The following is an 8323-nucleotide window of genomic DNA, read 5'->3' on the forward strand; positions in this document are numbered from 1 at the left end:
AAGGGACGCATGCGGCCGAGAGGGTGTAACCCTTGGCCGATTGTGCCCATCCGCTGGCCAGTCATCCCTGTTCGTGGGGCAAGACTTACCCCCTCGTTTTCTATAAATATGGGGTCCTCTCTGTCGATTTCATTAATCCAATCCAGAGTAAAAATACTCAGAGAAATCGTAGAGAGAGGGAGTTTCCGGCAAGGCCATTTGTGTGGTGGTTAGGTTTCCGGGATCTGATCGTTTGTGAAGCAACCTCCGATCAAGTATGGGAGACCGAGAGCAGGAGAAGAACATGGAGAACCCTGACACGGTTCAGAAGGTACGTGGTGGGCTATGGCCCGCATCAGACCGAACGGACGGTCCTTGTGATCGCACCGCGGCTCTGGTCGGTTCATTAGACCTAACCGGTCCTTTCTCTTCTTTCTGATTATACACGAAGGGTTGTGTTGGTTCAGTCCAAGGGACACGTCCCTAGACTTGGCCGGTCATAACCAAACCGCTAACCTAGATGCTGGTCGGTTAGACGGTCGGTTCGAATCGCACCATAAACTGGGCGGTTGGGCTAAACGGTTGGTCATGTCCCAAGAGGCACGAGTGGCCAAAGGTCACGAGTTACCAAGGGTTGTGAGTTACCAAAGGTCACGAGTTCCAAAGGTTGTGAGTTGCCAAAGGATGTAAGTAACCAAGGATTACGAACATCAAGAGGTACGAGGACCAAGAGGTACCAAGGACCGAAGGTGTGCATGTTCAAACGGTGCCTGTTCAGACAGGTCGTGTCCGTTCCTTAAGGGATGAGACCATGTCTTGTCCGTTGGGACAAGTACACGGTTCGTCTAAGCCAGGGTAAGAGTCGCAAGGTCCGATCGGCCGTTTGGCCTAACCAGATTGAGCGTGAGGCTTACTCGGCCGTTGGATCCAGGCCCAAGGCCGGATCAGGTAAGGAAGTCCGTTGGGCCACTGAGCCAGACTTCAACTAGGCCGGTCGCACCTAGATTCTATCAGGATGGATGGATTGGTCTTCGGGACAATCCGGACTGTTCGTGTGTTCTGTTTGTCTATTCTGGACTGTCTATCTGATTCTAAGTCAAGGGGTGGTTGGTTGAATGACTTAGGATTTGGTAGGCAGGTTCTTATCTTTTTATAAGTATATTGTCCGAGGTTTATCTGTGTTATAGGAACCAAGCCAAGCATTGTAGAATCGACCAGTTCTATTCTCGGTTATGATTAATGCTTATCTGGTTGTGGTTTCAGGAACTAAGGATGGTTTGGGTCAAGCCAAGGAGCTGTGAAGGCTCGGTCAGTGAGAGGCTGTGTAACATGTGGTTAGATGATGCTAGGGATGAACTAGTGATTGTCTATGAAACGATTAAGAAGTTGTGTATTGGATCTCATGTTTCTAAGTAGTACATTTTATACACATTATATTCCGATGTGCTATCTGTTCAATTGTTTCAGAACCTCAGATTCGAACATGACTTAGTAAAGGAAAGACTTAAAATGAATCAAACACGCAAAGAAATTGATTAAGTAGCAAACGGTCCAGTTTCGTCGAGAGGCCGGATTCGGGCGTTACACACACGGACACACACAGACAGCCACGGACGTCCTGTGTGTGCTGGCGGACACCCACGGACGTCCTGTGTGTACTGAACAGACAGCCTACGTGGGCCAAAATCACCCGAACAGTCCACGGGAAGGGCCAGCGTGCTGAGTCCAAGGACCAACGTGCTGATATGTGTACTGATGGACAGCCACAGACGTCCTGTGTGTGCTGACGGACACACACGGACAGCCACAGATGTCCTGTGTGTGCTGAAGGACAGCCACAGACAGCCACGAACGTCCTGTGTGTGCTGGCGGACACCCACGGACGTTCTGTGTGTACTGAACAGACAGCCCACATGGGCCAAAATAACCCAAACAGTCCACGGGAAGGGCCAGCATGCTGAGTCCAAGGACCAATGTGCTGATATGTGTACTGATGGAGAGCCACGGACGTCCTGTGTGTGCTGACGGACACACACGGACACACACGGACAGCCACAGATGTCCTGTGTCTGCTGACGGACACACACTGACAACCACAGACGTCCTGTGTGTGCAGGCGGACATCCACGGACGTCCTGTGTGTACTGAACAGAGAGCCCACGTGGGCCAAAATCACCCGAACAGTCCACGGAAAGGGTCAGCGTGCTGAGTCCAAGGACCAACGTGCTGATATGTGTACTGATGGGCAGCCACGGACGTCTTGTGTGTGCTGACGGACACACACGAACACACACGGACAGCCACGGACGTCCTGTGTGTGCAGACGGACACACACGGATGTCATGTGTGTGCTGACGTACACCCACGGACGTCCTGTGTGTACTGAAAAGACAGACCACGTGGGCCAAAATCACCCGAACAGTCCACGGGAAGGGCCAGCATGCTGAGTTCAAGGACCAGCGTGCTGATATGTGTACTGATAAACAGCCACGGACGTCTTGTGTGTGCTGGACAGCCACGGACAGTCACGGACGTCCTGTGTGTGCTGGCGGAAACCCACGGACGTCCTGTGTGTACTGAACAGACAGCCCACGTGGGCCAAAATCACCAAAACAGTCCACGGGAAGGGCCAGCGTGCGGATATGTGTACTGATGGACAGCCACGGACGTCATGTGTGTGCTGATGGACACACACGGACGTCCTGTGTGTGCTGACAGACACACACAGACGTCCTGTGTGTGCTGAAGGACAACCACAGACAGCCACGGACGTCCTGTGTGTGCTGGCGGACACCCACGGACACACATAGACAAACACGGACAGCCACGGATGTCCTGTGTGTGCTGAAGGACAGCCACAGACAGCCAGGGACATTCTGTGTGTGCTGGCGGACACCCACGAACGTCCTGTGTGTACTGAACAGACAGCCCACGTGGGCCAAAATCACCCAAACAGTCCACGGGAAGGGCCAGCGTGCTGAGTCCAATGACCAACGTGCTTATATGTGTACTGATGGACAGCCACGGATGTCCTAGTCTTAACCATAAACGATGCCGACCAGGGATCAGCAGATGTTGCTTTTAGGACTCCGCTGGCACCTTATGAGAAATCAAAGTTTTTGGGTTCCGGGGGGAGTATAGTAGCATGGCTGAAACTTAAAGGAATTGACGTAAGGGCACCACCAGGAGTGGAGCCTGCGGCTTAATTTGACTCAACATGGGGAAACTTACCAGGTCCAGACAAAGTAAGGATTGATAGACTGAGAGCTCTTTCTGAATTCTATGGGTGGTGGTGCATGGCCGTTCTTAGTTGGTGGAGTGATTTGTCTTCTTAATTCCGTTAACGAAGGAGACCTCAGCCTGCTAACTAGCTACGTGGAGGCATCCCTTCATGGCCGGCTTCTTAGAGGGACTATGGCCGTTTAGGCCAAGGAAGTTTGAGGCAATAACAGGTATGTGATGCCCTTAGATGTTATGGGCCGCACGCGCGCAACACTGATGTATTCAACGAGTTCACACCTTGGCCGACAGGCCTGGGTAATCTTTTAAATTTCATCGTGATGGGGATAGATCATTGCAATTGTTGGTCTTCAACAAGGATTCCTAGTAAGCGCGAGTCATCAGCTCGTGTTGACTTCGTGTGTGTGCAGGCGGACATCCACGGACGTCCTGTGTGTACTGAACAGAGAGCCCACGTGGGCCAAAATCACCCGAACAGTCCACGGAAGGGGTCAGCGTGCTGAGTCCAAGGACCAACGTGCTGATATGTGTACTGATGGGCAGCCACGGACGTCTTGTGTGTGCTGACGGACACACACGAACACACACGGACAGCCACGGACGTCCTGTGTGTGCAGACGGACACACACGGATGTCATGTGTGTGCTGACGTAGACCCACGGACGTCCTGTGTGTACTGAAAAGACAGACCACGTGGGCCAAAATCACCCGAACAGTCCACGGGAAGGGCCAGCATGCTGAGTCCAAGGACCAGCGTGCTGATATGTGTACTGATAAACAGCCACAGACGTCTTGTGTGTGCTGGACAGCCACGGACAGTCACGGACGTCCTGTGTGTGCTGGCGGAAACCCACGGACGTCCTGTGTGTACTGAACAGACAGCCCACGTGGGCCAAAATCACCAAAACAGTCCACGGGAAGGGCCAGCGTGCGGATATGTGTACTGATGGACAGCCACGGACGTCATGTGTGTGCTGATGGACACACACGGACGTCCTGTGTGTGCTGACAGACACACACAGACGTCCTGTGTGTGCTGAAGGACAACCACAGACAGCCACGGACGTCCTGTGTGTGCTGGCGGACACCCACGGACACACATAGACAAACACGGACAGCCACGGATGTCCTGTGTGTGCTGAAGGACAGCCACAGACAGCCAGGGACATTCTGTGTGTGCTGGCGGACACCCACGAACGTCCTGTGTGTACTGAACAGACAGCCCACGTGGGCCAAAATCACCCAAACAGTCCACGGGAAGGGCCAGCGTGCTGAGTCCAATGACCAACGTGCTTATATGTGTACTGATGGACAGCCACGGATGTCCTAGTCTTAACCATAAACGATGCCGACCAGGGATCAGCAGATGTTGCTTTTAGGACTCCGCTGGCACCTTATGAGAAATCAAAGTTTTTGGGTTCCGGGGGGAGTATAGTAGCATGGCTGAAACTTAAAGGAATTGACGTAAGGGCACCACCAGGAGTGGAGCCTGCGGCTTAATTTGACTCAACATGGGGAAACTTACCAGGTCCAGACAAAGTAAGGATTGATAGACTGAGAGCTCTTTCTGGATTCTATGGGTGGTGGTGCATGGCCGTTCTTAGTTGGTGGAGTGATTTGTCTTCTTAATTCCGTTAACGAACGAGACCTCAGCCTGCTAACTAGCTACGTGGAGGCATCCCTTCATGGCCGGCTTCTTAGAGGGACTATGGCCGTTTAGGCCAAGGAAGTTTGAGGCAATAACAGGTATGTGATGCCCTTAGATGTTATGGGCCGCACGCGCGCAACACTGATGTATTCAACGAGTTCACACCTTGGCCGACAGGCCTGGGTAATCTTTTAAATTTCATCGTGATGGGGATAGATCATTGCAATTGTTGGTCTTCAACAAGGATTCCTAGTAAGCGCGAGTCATCAGCTCGTGTTGACTTCGTCATTGCCCTTTGTACACACCGCCCGTTGCTCCTACCGATTGAATGATCCGGTGAAGTGTTCAGATCGCGGCGACGTGGGTGGTTCACCGTCTGCGACGTCGCGAGAAGTCCACTAAACCTTATCATTTAGAGGAAGGAGAAGTCGTTACAAAGTTTCCGTAGGGGAACCTGCAGAAGGATTATTGTCGTACCATGGTTATGCGTTCATCCATGCCCAAGACTTCAGTTTTGGTTGGATCGTACGCATAGCTTCCGGATATCACCAAACCCCGGCACGAAAAGTGTCAAGGAAAAGGCAACTAAACAGCCTGCTTTCGCCAAACCGGAGACGGTGTTTGTTCGGAAGAAGTGCTGCAATGTAAAGTCTAAAACGACTCTCGGCAATGGATATCTCAGCTCTCGCATTGATGAAGAACGTAGCAAAATGTGATACTTGGTGTGAATTGCAGAATCCCGTGAACCATCGAGTCTTTGAACGCAAGTTGCACCCCAAGCCTTCTGGCCGAGGGCATGTCTGCTTGGGTGTCCCATGTGTTACCAGGAAGTTGAATAAATTCACACCAAGCCATCCTCTCGAGGATATGGGACGGAAGCTGATCTCCCATGTGTTACCCACGCGGTTGACCAAAAGCCGAGCTAAGGACGCCAGGAGCATCTTGACATGCGGTGGTGAATTCAATTCTCGTCATATAGTCAGATGTTCCAGTCCAAAAGCTCTTGATGACCCAAAGTCTTCAACGCGACCCCAGGTCAGGCGGGATCACCCGCTGAGTTTAAGCATATCAACAAGCGGAGGAAAGGACACTAAGAAGGATTCCCTTAGTAACGGCGAGCGAACCGGGAAGAGCCCAACTTGAAAATTAGACGTCTTTGGCGTTTGAATTGTTGTATGGAGAAGCGTTCTCAGCGATGGACCGGGCCCAAGTTCCTTGGAAAGGGGCGCCAGAGAGGGTGGAGCCCCGTCGTGCCCGGACCCTGTCGCACCATGAGGCGCTGTCTACGAGTTGGGTTGCTTGGAAATACAGCCCCAATCAGGCGGTAAATTCCGTCCAAGGCTAAATATGGGCGAGAGACCGATAGCGAACAAGTACCTCTAGGTAAAGATGAAAAGGACTTTGAAAAGAGAGTCAAAGAGTGCTTGAAATTGTCGGGAGGTAAGCGGAACGGAGCAATCCGGTCCGCTGATCGATTCGGGCCGTGGACCAACGCGGAGACGTTGCTGCCTTAATTGTGGTCTGCAGCACGCGCCTCACGGCGTGCCTCGGCATCTGTGTGCTCAGGGCATCGGCCTGTGGGCTCCCCATTCGACCCGTCTTGAAACACGGACCAAATAATCTGACATGTGTGCGAGTCAACGGGTGAGTAAACCCATAAGGCGCAAGGAAGCTGATTGGCTGGATCCCTCACGGGTGCACAGCCAACCGACCTTGATCTTCTGAGAAGGGTTCGAGTGTGAGCAAGCCTGTCGGGACCCGAAAGATGGTGAACTATTCCTGAGCGGGGCGAAGCCAGAAGAAACTCTGGTGGAGGCCCGCAGCGATAATGACGTGCAAATCGTTCGTCTAACTTGGGTATAGGGGCGAAGGACTAATCGAACCATCTAGTAGCTGGTTCCCTCCGAAGTTCCCCTCAGGATAGCTGGAGCTCGAAAACGAGTTCTATCAACTTCATTTGTATGCAGTGGAAATATATTCCATATCTGGATATTTATATATAAGGAATATTCTTCCATCATTGTGAATCTAATCATATACCTCACTTCCTATTCCCGTCTCTCATATCATTCATATAATCATATTTATATATATATATATATATATATCAGACCCGAGAAACCACAAAGGCTAAACGAGTTTAGCGAGTTAGCATCGCAATTAGATATTCAAAAATTGAACATCTAACGCTGCATGCAGTTACATGGCCTCCAGGGTGCGACCCCATCATCGGGTCTTCGTGACCTTGTTCCATATCGCAGGACCAATTCACGGTAGTCATCATTCATACGGGAATATTTTGGGAGACAGGTTTATAATAAGACTTCACATGATTAATACTTCCATACTTAATTATATTTAATACTATACATATGTATTAGTACTTGAGAACAAGTACTAAGGTTTGGAATAAACCTCTATGATCATTCATAAATATTTAATAAGTGTTTACACTAAGTAAACACCTTACCAATTCAATATTGATCAAGAGACAAAGCCTATCAATCATCTACAATCAGTACATTCAATCAAGAAATATTCATTCACTACTCATCAATCATCTATCTAGACTCACCTTTGATTCCATGAGATTGGCTAGGGAAAACTAGACTCGAGCTCAACTAATAACGCTCCATTTCACTCCTGATTCAGAATGTGTGGATACAAGATCAGTCACGTTGATTCCAACAGAAACTCTACTCAGCTTAGTTCAAAGCAGTTCAGTTCGGTTGAAGGATAATTCAGTTCAGCTAAGCCTTTAAAAAAATATCTAAGGGACATAACTGAACCAAGATCAATCCACATACAGGTTTAAAAACTAATCTGGACAGGAAGCTTAACAAATCATTCCACTTGTTCCAAACAAAACTTCTCTGAACTAGTAGCTATGGCTTACCGATTTCCTCAAGCTTTAAGATGAAATTGGTTGATATAAACTTCAATCTGAACACACGTCTAACCTGATCAGGACAAGATACCCATGATAGGTTCAAGATCAGAAACAGACCAAATCGTTTTGGTTACCTAACAAGAACTGAAGCTCAAGCAAAACTGATCTCATAAAACCCATATGTTCTTACCGATAAAATCCAAGGCTAAAGAACTTGGGTGATTCTAAACTCTTGAACACCAAACCTTCAGCTCTTAACCACCACAACACACTGATTAAAGTCAGAGGATGGTGAGAAAGGTTCGTCCAAACTCACTTCTCTTCCCTGATTTTTTTTCTGAATTTTTCAACTAATTTTTCTCACAGATTTTTCTCTCTTTCTCTCTGAATTTTCTCTGGTTTTTCTTGCAGTAACAGGACGTCCAGAGAAGAGAAGACGATGTTTTATACCATATGGGGTTGCTTCAGTTCATGGTTTTCTCTTTACACAAAGTGGCAGTTTGGAGAAACATGTGGCAACCAGCTTCAGCACAAGCAGCTCACCTTTCCCTTATGTGAACAGCTTG

At 49.5% G+C, this 8323-nt stretch overlaps 1 non-coding gene across 1 annotated transcript; it reads left to right on the forward strand.

Moving 5' to 3' along the window:
• The first annotated feature begins 5525 nt into the window (after nt 1-5525).
• Nucleotides 5526-5681, forward strand: LOC117131440. The gene has a single exon (XR_004454628.1). It is a non-coding gene; the product is annotated as a 5.8S ribosomal RNA (ribosomal RNA).
• Nucleotides 5682-8323: the final 2642 nt, after the last annotated feature.

This window comes from Brassica rapa, unplaced genomic scaffold (genome assembly GCF_000309985.2).
Source record: "Brassica rapa cultivar Chiifu-401-42 unplaced genomic scaffold, CAAS_Brap_v3.01 Scaffold0929, whole genome shotgun sequence".
Taxonomy (NCBI): domain Eukaryota; kingdom Viridiplantae; phylum Streptophyta; class Magnoliopsida; order Brassicales; family Brassicaceae; genus Brassica; species Brassica rapa.